This window comes from Mus caroli, unplaced genomic scaffold (assembly GCF_978045245.1).
Source record: "Mus caroli unplaced genomic scaffold, Mus_caroli_1 scaffold_11, whole genome shotgun sequence".
In the NCBI taxonomy this organism is placed as follows: Eukaryota; Metazoa; Chordata; class Mammalia; order Rodentia; family Muridae; genus Mus; species Mus caroli.
The window spans coordinates 108,206,478-108,216,465 of NW_028227266.1; positions in this window are offsets into that span (position 1 = coordinate 108,206,478).

Sequence of the window (9,988 nt, forward strand, 5' to 3'; positions counted from 1 at the left end):
TCCTAACATGTACATGAGCAGAAGAGAGCTTATGGCGTGTGGACAAAAGTAACTTAAGCAAATGCCAGCTCATCTCAGGTTAAAAGCAAAGAGGTTGGGAGCATCCCTGCACTTGTGTTGCCAGGAGTGAGTGACAGAACTTTGCTTATCATTCTAATGGGTTAGATTCACAATAGTGCAAAGGGAAACAGAGGGAGGGGACCTGACAGGATTATTTAGACATAATCATGTTTACTAGAGCTGTAGTCAGATCAAGTTGAATCCCTCCATTGTGATAATGTTATAGTATATTTAAAGAGCACAAGATGCATCTGCATTTCTAGTCAAAGTGTCTGTCTATATCCTAATTGACAGGAATTCATCAGTTAGAAAAATCATGAAATTTTGTTTTGTGTTTTCAGTTTTATTTTTATTTAAAGATGTATTTATCTTATATGTGAGTACACCATTGGTCTCTTTAGCCACACCTGAAGAGGCCACCGGATCCCATTACACATGGTTGTGATCCACCATGTGGATCCTGGGAATTGAACTCAGGTACTCTGGAAGAGCAGTCAATGCCTTTAACTGCTGAGTCATCTCTCCAGTCCTTGCTTTCATTTTTCAAGACATTTTCTCTGTGTAGTCCTGGCTGTCCTTTAACTTTCTCTGCAGAAACTTTTCTCAAACTCACAGAGATCCAGGTGTCTCTGCTTCCTGAGTGCTGGGGTTAAAGACAGCACCATCCACATCAGGAAATTTAAATTAACTATCACTGCAGAATTTGTCATCAATAAGGAGGAGCAGGTGGCATGTCAGCTGTTCACAGGGTAAAGGCACTTGCAACTGACAATTATTTCTTGAGTTTGGTCACCAGGACCTAGGATGTAGAAGGTGGAAACCAGCCCTCCAAAGCTGTCCTCTGGCTTCGGTGTGCCAAGGCAAAAGTTAATTTAAAATAATTATTTAATGGGACTGGAGAGAAAAATCATGGATTAAGAGCACACACTATTGTTCTATGGGGTTTGAGTTCCTCTGCCTGTAAGGCTTCAATCACCTGTAACTACAGTTCCAGGAGGTTCTGTATCTGATATGTATCAGCCTCTGGTCTCCAGGGCTCCTCTAGTCACATTCATAAGCCAACCCCTCCATATGTCAAACCACCCATATATGTCACCCCAAGCATCTACCACCGCCAACATTAACCCATAAAATATGCTACAAGATCTTTTTGCCATCTGCTATTCCACAGCATATGCCACCCACAGCACCTGTGTCCCCCAGCATTTTCTTCCCCTCAGTATACATAACTAAAATATTTTTTTAAATGTTTGTTGTTGTTTAACAAAAAGATAATCTTGGAGGCTTGTGAGATGGTCAGCAGTCAAGAACACTGACTGTTCTTCTGAAAGATTTGAGTTCAAATCCCAGCAAACACATGGAGGCTCAAAACTATCTGCAATGAGATCTGATGCCCTATTCTGGTGTGTCTGAAGTAACCTACAGTGTGCTTATGTATAATGATAAATAAGGCTTTGGGCCACAGCAAGCACGGATGAGTGAGCATAGCGGACCAGGGTGAGCAGAGGTCCTAAAAAATAATCAATTTCCAACAATTTCCAACAACTACATGAAGGCTCACATCTATCTGTACTCTGTACAGCTACAGTGTACTCACACACATAAAATGAAAAAATAAAACTTATGAAAAAGACAATCTGGTCATGGCAACTCTTGCTTATAACCTCAGCATTCAGGGGACCAAAGTAGGAGATCTCTTGTGCTCATCAATGAATTGGGCTACATAATGTGCTCTATCTTATGTGAACACTCCTACCAAACTATCCTCAAAGTAAATCAAACCAACAAAACAACATCCAGGTAGATAATTTAAGTGAAATAAGGTTTTGGGCTTGTTAGTTATGCAATGGGAGCTGCCCACCAGTAACCCTGCTTTTAGCAACAAGGCAAGGCAGGCACATAGGATTCAATTATGGATGCTGCTCTCTCATTAAATGAGCCATCTGTACATACATTAAGCATTATCTCTATTGGCTATATATGCAAAATTTCAGGAAATACCAAAGATTGTGCACAGGCAAATTGCAACAACTTGTCAATTTTGCTTGAAAAAATTGCACATGCCATAGGCCAAATATCAGTTTTCTCCAATAACCAATTTAGTTGCTGTTTGGAATATGGAACAAACATTTTATCAGGTTTTTAAGACATTCTTTCCAAAATACTTTCATAATTCTATCCTACAAATCTCTATTAACACAGCAACAGCTTCATAATCGGGTATTCAAACTTTACTTGGAGACAAAGAAAGATGAATCCACGGTAATGGTCCCCTTGCCAAAGAATTGCTGTGGGCACATGAGTGGCAATAACCCAAAGAGCCAACAATGGATCATAGTCTGTATAATAAATCTGTTGTTGACTAATAGCTTCCTCTCCTTCTTGCAAAGCTATTTGTCCCTCATCAGTTAATTGTCCAGGGAAATTGGAATTTGCATACCCCTGAAGAATATCAGAGGTTGAAATTTTCTTTTTTTTTTTTGATTTTTAATATTTTTATTACATATTTTCCTCAATTACATTTCCAATGCTATCCCAAAAGTCCCCCATAGCGCCCCCCACTTCCCTACCCACCCATTCCCATTCTTTTGGCCCTGGCATTCCCCTATATTGGGGCATATAAAGTTTGCAAGTCCAATGGGCCTCTCTTTCCATTGATGGCCGACTAGGCCATCTTTCGATACATATGCAGCTAGAGACAAGAGCTCCGGGGTTCTGGTTAGTACATCATGTTGTTCCAACAATAGGGTTGCAGATCCCTTTAGCTCCTTGGGTACTTTCTCTAGCTTCTCCATTGGGAGCCCTGTGATACATCCAATAGCTGACTGTGAACATCCACTCCTGTGTTTGCTAGGCCCCGGCATCGTCTCACAAGAGACAGCTATATATGGGTCCTTTCAGCAAAATCTTGCTAGTGTATGCAATGGTGTCAGCGTTTAGAAGCTGATTATGGGATGGATCCCTGGATACGGCAGTCTCTAAATGGTCCATCCTTTCATCACAGCTACGAACTTTGTCTCTGTAACTCCTTCCATGGGTGTTTTGTTCCCAATTCTAAGAAGGTGCACAGTGTCCACACTTTGGTCTTCATTCTTCTTGAGTTTCATGCGTTTAGCAAATTGTATCTTATATCTTGGGTATCCTAAGTTTTGGGCTAATATCCACTTATCAGTGAATACATATTGTGTGAGTTCTTTTGTGATTGTGTTATTTCACTCAAGATGATGCCCTCCAGGTCCATCCATTTGGCTAGGAATTTCATAAATTCATTCTTTTTAATAGCTGAGTAGTACTCCATTGTGTAAATGTACCATAATTTCTGTATCCATTCCTTTGTTGAGGGACATCTGGGTTCTTTCCAGCTTCTGGCTATTATAAATAGGGCTGCTATGAACATAGTGGAGCATGTGTCCTTTTTACCGGTTGGGACATCTTCTGGATATATGCCCAGGAGAGGTATTGCTGGATCCTCCGGTAGTACTATGTCCAATTTTCTGAGGAACCGCCAGACTGATTTCCAGAGTGGTTGTACAAGCTTGCAATCCCACCAACAATGGAGGAGTGTTCCTCTTTCTCCACATCCTCGCCAGCATCTGCTGTCACCTGAATTTTTGATCTTAGCCATTCTGACTGGTGTGAGGTGGAATCTCAGGGTTGTTTTGATTTGCATTTCCCTGATGATTAAGGATGTTGAACATTTTTTCAGGTGTTTCTCTGCCATTCGGTATTCCTCAGGTGAGAATTCTTTGTTCAGTTCTGAGCCCCATTTTTTAATGGGGTTATTTGACTTTCTGGAGTCCACCTTCTTGAGTTCTTTATATATATTGGATATTAGTCCCTTATCTGATTTAGGATAGGTGAAGATCCTTTCCCAATCTGTTGGTGGTTTTTTTGTCTTATTGATGGTGTCTTTAGCCTTGCAGAAGCTTTGTAGTTTCATGAGGTCCCACTTGTCAATTCTCGATCTTACAGCACAAGCCATTACTGTTCTATTCAGGAATTTTTCCCCTGTGCCCATATCTTCAAGGCTTTTCCCCACTTTCTCCTCTATAAGTTTCAGTCTAATTAACATCTCCTAGAAACTTTTAAAAGTAAATAAACTATATTTTCTTATTTGAATTTTCAGAGCCACAATTTGACTAGGAAACAACTGATGTCCCAAATATCAAAAAAAAAAAAATTGTTTTTGAATCTTTTCTGGAGTAACAACTTCTCCCCAAAATTTTAATGCTAATTGTATTAGAAAAAAGGCATGTAGAAAAAACGCCTTCACTAATATCAGCTAATAAAACTCGCTCCATATAATGAATAATATTCAGCAAAAAATTGAAAGTCCTAACTTCTTGTATTGAAGCAGAAACAATTTTTTTTAAAACAAAATATAGGGCTATTAGCCATTCCTTGAGGGAAAACTTTCCAATGATGTATATTGCTTCATGGGTTATTGAAATGACAAAGCTCTCTAAAAGCAAACCCTTTATAAACATCAGTATGCAAATAAATTATATAAAAACTATCATTTGAATATATAATAATCTTTTTTAATTTATTTTTTATTATTGGGTATTTATTTCATCTACATTTCCAATGCTATCTCAAAAGTCCCCCAAACCCTCCCAAACCCACTCCCCCACCCACCCACTCCCACCACTTGGCCCTGGCGTTCCCCTTTACTGAGGCATATAAACTCTGCACGACCAATGGGCCTATTTTTCCACTGATGGCCGACCAGGCCATCTTCTGAAACATATGCAGCTAGAGACACTAGCTCCGGGGGTGGGGGTAGGGGTGGTACTGGTTTGTTCATATTGTTGTTCCACCTATAGGGTTGCTGATCCCCCCAGCTCTCTGGGTACTTCCTCCAGCTCCTCCATTGGGGTCCTGTGATCCATCCAATAGCTGACTGTGAGCATCTGCTTCTGTGTTTGCTAGGCCCCCGGCATAATCTCACAAGAGACAGCTATATCAGGGTCCTTTCAGCAAAATCTTGCTAACGTATGCAATGGTGACAGCGTTTGGAGGCTCATTATGGGATGGATCCCCGTGTATGGCAGCCTCTAGATGGTCCATCCTTTCATCTCAGCTCCAAACTCTGTCTCTGTAGCTCCTTCCATGGGTGCCTTGCTCCGAATTCCAAGGGGCAAAGTATCCACAACTTGGTCTTCGTTCTTCTTGAGCTTCATGTGTTTCTCAAATTGTATATAATATATATTATAAATATATGTTATATGTAAATATATAATAATACATAATATATAATAATCTTATCCCTATATTTTGGAAAGACAGGTAGAGGAGTTAAGCCAGGTTGTAATGACTTCAAAAGTCCCTAGCTTCATTAACCTTTCATAAACCTTATGTTTGGAACTAAGTTTAGGATTATTAGAATAACCAATCCCTTGAAAGTGAGTGAGCACATCAGCTCCAGTGTCTATTAATCCTTCAAAGATTTTTTTTCTTCAATTATGAATTTAAGGTTAGGTCTCTTACTAGTAATAGATTGAACCAAATACACATCAGAGGAACCAAAGCCACCTTGTCCTCTCTTACTCTTAACAAATTTGGGAGGAATGGGATGCAAGTGAACTAGAAAAAGATGAGCAATTCTTCTGAGAGCAGGTCTGGTAAACACCTTTCTAGGGGCTAGTCAGGATGACAAAGACAAAAGGGATGCCATATAAAGCTCCTCTGAGATCACTATAAGCTTTGCCTTAACTCAAATGTAAATATTTCTTAATCTGGGCCTATTTCCTGAGGACTGGCCCAGTGATTACCCTTCCTGCACTGAGGACAGATTCTAGGAAAGTGATTATAGTACCAGTCTATACTTCTATTTTTGGAAACTTTTACTTAAAATGACCTATGCCCCCATACTTAAACATTCCTTATCACCTCAGCGCTGTGAAAGCATTGTTTGTACTGTAGTCCCCTGCTAGGCAGCAGCCATAGCCAGACCCTGATTTTATGAGGGTCCAATTTCTATACAAAAATAAATGTATTCAGGTAAGTTTGTCTCTGTTTTGTATGGCCATATGGCCATGTGGCAAGCTGCATTGGCATTCTCATAAACCAATTATGTAACAAAAGGAACTCCTGCCTGAGTGTCTCTAAAAATACTGCCAGGTGCTTTTAGCAGTATCGTCACAAATTCCTGGAATGGTTCATTTGGATCTTATTTGGTCCCAGATAAACTCCCACTGAGATCTCCTATCTATCATGAGGAATCAAATTTACTTCTACCACTGTATCTGATAAAGCTTGTGTAAAGGGGCGGCAGGCCTGTGCTGTGCTACAGCTCTCTTTCAGTCTTTATTACTCTTGCAGTATCTCTACTTGCTTGATTTTTTTTTCTTCACTACAAATAAGGGTGAGTTAAAAATCCTGAGCCTTGAGATGGCTCAGTGGTTAAGAGCACCGACTGCTCTTCCAAAGGTCCCGAGTTCAAATCCCAGCAACCACATGGTGGCTCACAACCATCCATAATGAAATCTGATGCCCACTTCTGGAGTGTCTGAAGACAGCTACACTGTACTTATATATACTAAATAAATACATTTAAAAAAATCCTGAGCCTGTAATCGAAGTGCAAACTGCAGCCAATGGAACTCTGGCAGTTTAATTAGAATTCTTAAGTTTGTTTTGCAGTATTAGAACATAACTCTAGTTTTGGAAAAGAAAACCCAATTTTAACAGTGTAAACAATCCATTCTCTTTAAAAATCAATACCAGGAGCATTACTTGCACATTACAAAGTTTGGCTTCCAGTTCTTATGTATGAATGCATGACAGAACAGCTTTCACACCTCATTAAAGAGACACTGTTTTATATTCTATCCTTTATAAGTCTAGTTTACAGGATAGGAATTACATAAAATATTATCCCAATGTAGAAGTATCTTTAGAGGCTTGTTTTCCTGGGTTGGCTCATGCCATGTGTTGTTGTTTAGAATAATTCCAACCCTGAGTTAACTGGTTTAAGCTAACTTATTCTTAGCAATGTTACAAATTTCTAATCATACCCAATAACTTATAAGCCAATACTCTATAACCAAACATTCAGAACATATTTATACCTTTAAAACCACTCAGAAACAAAAATGAATTGGCTACACACATCTTATATATTTAGATCAATCAAAATTTTCTCATCCTTTCTAGCTGTATTTCAAGGGGAAAACACCTTGTCTCCAGCTGTGCTTGACTCCCAACTACAGTGAAGAGTAAACTATCAGTTTCTGCTGTACAAATTGAGACTGTGTTCTAAAGAGGTTAAACCAAATCGAGGGGTGGATAGCCAGAAGCTATAGTTTTAACCACTTTTTTCTTGTCAACATGAAACACAGAACAACAATAATTCAAATAATGATATGAAAATAGACATAAATTGACACACGTGGACAGATTGGTACACCAAGGACAGATAATAGACAGAGAGGGAAGAGAACTTTGAGTCCCAAAGGGAACTAGATTTAACCAGGACTAAGGATAGCTCCACTATGAGCCAGAGAGGAAGCAGGACATCTCCCAATTTCCAACTGTCCCTAGGAGAACTCCGAAATAGCTTATGTCCATTTTTTTTTTTTTTTTTTTTTTTTTTTTTTTTTTTTTGCTAACAGGTCCTGGACTGTGGAAACCTATTCTCTGTCTCTATTTCTCTCTCTTTCTCCTACTTCTCTGAACCACTCAGTGCATAAATCTAATTGAGCTAAGACTTTTTCTAACATCTGTGTTTTAAACCCTGCTCCTCTATCCTGAAGGAGCTCTTGGCTGTGTATGTTTCCCTATATAGAATTCCCCTGTCCAGTGCACTGTCACCCCTGTGTGAAATCAGCATCTGGTCAGCATGACTCCAGCCTCGCTCTATCCTGCTTAAATGTACCTACTGGAAAAACAGCATCTAAAAAATAAACTTTATGTCTAGTGCTACAATTAATGCTGTTCGTTGCTTAGTGTGCAGAATACTGTTAATTTTCCTCTGTTTTCTCTGGACCTCTACTCAAGACAGCATTTCTCAGTGGGTCACCCCATTTTAAGACTCCTTGTTCCGGCACCACCTGTAGCCATCAAATGCCCATGGAAAACTTGGTTTACCTGAAAGTGGGCCTGGAAATGGAAAAGGATGAGGTACCAGAGAAGCACAGAGTCAAGACAAAGTTCTGATCAAAAGTCAAGATTTAATTCTGCAGCGTCCAGCTTATAAAGGGAAGACCACAAAACCCATCCTTTGTTTCAACTGGATTATGTTGCAAAGCAAGCTCAGCTGGGCAGTCTATTCCCTCTATGTTCCTGTGGGAAACTGTAGGTGCAGCAAGAAAGACAACTCCACCTAGGTCATAAAACCCAATTTGGCAAGCACTCACAGTCTGTTTAGCCTTTGGAAGGATAGAAGGAAGGGCACAAAACACTGAATTTCATTGTGAAATTCCTTAAAATTCTATGAAGAAATTGTCTCTCTTTTGCCTGCTTTTTTAAGTTGGTAATATTTTCATTCCCCAACGCAGAAAATTCTCTGTTTAGCCATATAGCCTCGTTTACTTACTTGAGAAAGGGTTTTGTCACACAGTCTAAGCTACCTTGAGCTCCCTGTGGTCAGGCTCAGCCTCCTGAGTGCTGAGTCTCCAGGGATACACTTCCCTTACCTAGACAGTCCAGGAGCTTGTTTTACGTGTGTGTGTGTGTGTGTGTGTGTGTGTGTGTGTGTGTGTGTGTGTGTTGGTTTGTTTTGTCTGAATGTGTACCAGAAACATGTAGTTACCTCAGAGGCCAGAAGAGGGTGTTGGATCGCTGGAACTGTATTGTCAGTTGTGAACTGCCCTGTGGGTGCTGGGAATTGAACCTGGGTCCTCTGGAAGAGTAGCTCTGGTCTTAACTAGCAAGCCTCGTCTCTAGTCCTTTGGTTTTATTTCTTTTGAGAGGCAGTGTCATGTACCCCAAGAGAGCCTTGAGCTCACCTTATAGTTTAGGATTCCTTTAAGGCTTTTGCCTCTCAAGTGGCTTAACTATAGGGTTTCTTTGTTTGCATGGTTCTGTGTGCTATGCACTTGTGTGCATGTGTGGTAATCTGAATGAGAATGGCTCTCATAAACTTGGCAACTAGTTAGTGGAACTATGTTGGAAGGATTAGGAGGTGTGGCTTGGTTGGAGTGGTTGTATCACTGTGGACAGGCTTTGAGGTTTAAAAAGACTTGTCATTCCCATCCTTTCTCTTTGTTTCCTATGTGCAGGTCAAGAAGTGCACTCTTCATTGTTCCTGCTCCATGCCTTTGCTCCACTTTATTGATTCTAATCCTTTTAAACCATAAGCTCAATTATCTCTAATTTTCCATTTTAAGGTTAATCTAGACAGGGTTTCTCTGTGTACGTATATGTACATAACCTTGACTGTCCTTGAACTCACTCTGTAAACCAGGCTGGCTTGTACTCAGTTCTGGCTGACTCTATCTCCCAAGAGGTGGGATTAAAGGTGTGCTCTGCCACCATTGAGCCATCTCACCAGTCCCATATGATTTTTTTTAAAGATTTATTTATTATTATACATAAGTACACTGTAGCTGTCTTCAGACACACCAGAAGAGGGCATCGGATCTCATTACAGATGGTTGTGAGCCACCATGTGGTTGCTGGGATTTGAAATCGGGACCTCCGGAAGAGCAGTCATTGCTCTTAACCGCTGAGCCATCTCTGACTATTAACAATTATTTTTTTCTTTGCTTCTTTTCTTTTTTAAAAAAGATTTTTATGTGTGTTGCTGTTCTGCCTATATGTATATCTGTGTGAAGGGTAACATATCCTCTGGAATGGATTACAGACAGTTGTTAGCTATGGTCTTTATGCCAGAAATTGAATCCAGGCACTCTGGAAGAACAGCAAGTGGTCTTCACTACCAAGCCATCTCCCCAGGCCATATGCCCTGGGTTTAAAAAGTGGT